At 45.0% G+C, this 3,139-nt stretch overlaps 2 non-coding genes across 2 annotated transcripts; both read right to left on the reverse strand.

Moving 5' to 3' along the window:
• Positions 1-1,045: 1,045 nt before the first annotated feature.
• On the reverse strand, positions 1,046-1,118 carry trnar-acg. The gene has a single exon. It is a non-coding gene; the product is annotated as a tRNA-Arg (tRNA).
• A 94-nt stretch (positions 1,119-1,212) lies between these two features.
• trnav-uac lies at positions 1,213-1,285 on the reverse strand. Its single transcript has one exon. It is a non-coding gene; the product is annotated as a tRNA-Val (tRNA).
• Positions 1,286-3,139: the final 1,854 nt, after the last annotated feature.

Genomic DNA, 3,139 nt, shown 5'->3' on the forward strand with positions numbered 1-3,139 from the left:
CGGCTGGGTCACTGTCTGTGCGGAGTCTGCACGTCCTCCCCGTGTGTGTGTGGGTTTCCTCCGGGCGCTCCGGTTTCCTCCCACAGTCCAAAGATGTGCGGGTTAGGTGGATTGGCCATGCTAAATTGCCCGTAGTGTACTAAAAAGTAAGGTTAAGGGGGGTGTTGTTGGGTTGCAGGTATGGGGTGGATACGTGGGTTTGAGTAGGGTGATCATTGCTCGGCACAACATCTAGGGCCGAAGGGCCTGTTCTGTGCTGTGCTGTTCTCTCTTCTAATTACATCTCCAGTTTTATTCCTTTTGTTATTACTGGGCCTATTCACTGAGCTCCCCTCAGTCACTGTCGCCCTTTTAGATTTTTGACTATGTCTTCTCTGCCTTGCACTTTTCCCCTTACTTCCTTTTGCTTCTGTCCCTGTTTTACTACCTTCCAACTTCCTGCATTGGTTCCCATCCCCCTGCCACATTAGTTTAAACCCTCCCCAACAGCTCTAGAAAACACCCCCCCCTAGGACATCGGTTCCAGCCCTGCCCAGGTGCAGACCGTCCGGTTTGTACTGGTCCCACCTCCCCCAGAACCGGTCCCAATGCCCCAGGAATTTGAATCCCTCCCTCTTGCATCATCTCTCGAGCGACACATTCATCCTATCTATCCTGACATTCCTACTCACCTTTCGCGTGTTAGACGAATGTGATAACCACTACACGACATAAACTGCTGGGAGTGTTGCAATCAGCGGCCCTGTGCAATGTTGAACCGCAATGTGTTGCTGCAGCTGCTAATGGTTCCGCTGAAATGCCATGTAACTTATTGCAAGAACCCGTTTCTTTAAAACTGATGTCTCAACTTATCAAAGGATCAGATATTGAACTTTGCTGAACTGGAGATCAGTTATGTTTTGCTTGAAGTTAAATTGAGAGGGCAGGGCTTTCATAAATAAACAGAGCTGAAACGAGAATTGATGATGCCCTGCTCACTTTGCTCTGCATCGGGAACCAGCTGTCCAACCCACTGAACTGAAGGGGACGCCAAAACTAGGAACTGCGAGCCAGCCAGGAGTCGAACCTGGAATCTCCTAATTCGTAGTCAGATGCGTTATCCATTGCGCCACTGGCCCACAGAAGTTCCAAACTCGTGTTATTCCTCGATGATGAAGATCAGTTACGAGATTGAGGTAATATTCAGCAACAGACTAAACTGGAAGCACCAGATGTTTCTGCCCGGTTCCGAACCGGGGACCATTCGCGTGTAAAGCGAATGTGGTAACCACTACACCACAGAAACAGCTTTGCATGGTTCAGCTTTGCTGAGAGGCCATGTCACTTCTTAAAAGAACATGTCTGTTTCTTTAAAACAGATGTTTAAACTTACAAGCCAGAAGAAGAACTTATATTGAACTGAAGAATTTGTTCAGCAAATCTCTAACGGCGAAATGCTCTCTTCTATTATTAATGCAGCATTCTGAAATCCTACAGAACAAAGCAACCGACTTTACACAATATTTGTTTCGTTATTCAATGCTTGAGTAGAGTTTCAGAATTGACAATTATGTGTTTCTTATATTTGACCTCTTTGTGTTTTGGTGTGTAACATGCTGCAGCCTAAATACCGTTCATGTAGAAGAAAGGAGGGGTAATTGTAAATCAACTTTGAGCCTGGATTCCCACACTGGCTTTTCCTGTTTATCCATCAGGAAGACCGTTTTCTCTATCTCAAAGTTGGTTCAGTTAAGTCTCTGGCATTTCCTCTCAGCCAGTTACAGTATCGTTTGTGTCTGTCCTTTTGAGTACCTCCCAACACACACACATGGAAAACCGAGGAGATGGACCATCCGAGCCTCCCTCGAAAACTCAATGGGGGAACAGGACTTCTACACCACCCCCCCCCCCCCCCCCCCACCCGCTCCCCACTTCGCCGTTCAAAATGAACGTAAATATAAAGTTAAAAGTTCTGACTTTGATTGTAAATATAAATGTACAAAAGGGAATGTGAGCACAGAACCTGGTTCACAGTGAAAGTGACGACCTGTTTTACAGATGTTTATGACGTTGCTGTTGCTTTGTTTCTTCTTTTGTATTCTTACCAATGGCTCTGTCTCATGTTGTGCATACATTTTGTTACTAAATGTTAAAAATCCCAATGAAAGTATTTGTGAAAAAGAGTCAATCACATTGCTGTGGATCTGCAGTCTCCTGTAGAACTGTATTTTTTACAATAACAAACCTGAATTATTTAAATTCCAACACCCGCCATGGTGAGATTCAAACAAGGATTTCTGATTTATTTACCCAGTGATAATGCCACGAGGTCACCACCTCCCCACTGACAGCCTCGAGTTCCAAAATAACAATTTTCACTGAAACATACGCTCATTTTGCAGAGTCCACCGTCAACATCCCCGAGAATGTGCTGCCCGACTGGCAGAACTGACTCAGAGGTGGCGGTAAAATGGTTTCCTGTCGGGCGTTTGTCGAGTGCTGCTGGGAAGGGGTAAACTGCTTTGGCAGGAGGGTGGGAACTGATTGGTAAATTCAGATGTGGAATAATCAAGAATGGGCCTGAAAGGCGGAAAATCATTGGGTGCGTCTGGACAACAAAGGAATCCATTGATAGAAAATAAAAAGGAGGATTTGATAGTGGCAATGGGGATATAATTCAATATGGTGAGCACAGTAAACAAAATAGGCCAGTTTAGGGCACCGATAAGAGTATGAATTAATAGTTACTGCAGAAACAGATAGAGAGGGACCGAATGGCAGTTCAATATTCCTCCTGTCAGGGTTTTCAGACAGAGATAGACAGGGTATAAAAAGGGTGGGGTGGCTAAATGGGTTAGATAATCAATTATAGAAATGACAAGGGATGATATGTTGGAAGATGACCAATTGACGACACACCGATTGAGTGTAGGGCCAATAAAGGCGCTCTCATGCTACTGGGAGTGCATTACAGACCCTCAAACAGTCAGAAGGAGATCGAATGGTAAATATTCAGGTAAATCTTTAAAAAGTGCGTAAGCAATGAGGAAACAATCATTTCCGAGATCCATTTGACGCCTTGGATGACGTGACTCGTCGCACAAACACCATGTTGTCTCTCCTATGCCGAGTGCAGTGAACAGAAAAACATGGTGAGCGA

The sequence above is a fragment of the Scyliorhinus canicula genome, unplaced genomic scaffold, assembly GCF_902713615.1.
Source record: "Scyliorhinus canicula unplaced genomic scaffold, sScyCan1.1, whole genome shotgun sequence".
Classification (NCBI taxonomy): Eukaryota; Metazoa; Chordata; class Chondrichthyes; order Carcharhiniformes; family Scyliorhinidae; genus Scyliorhinus; species Scyliorhinus canicula.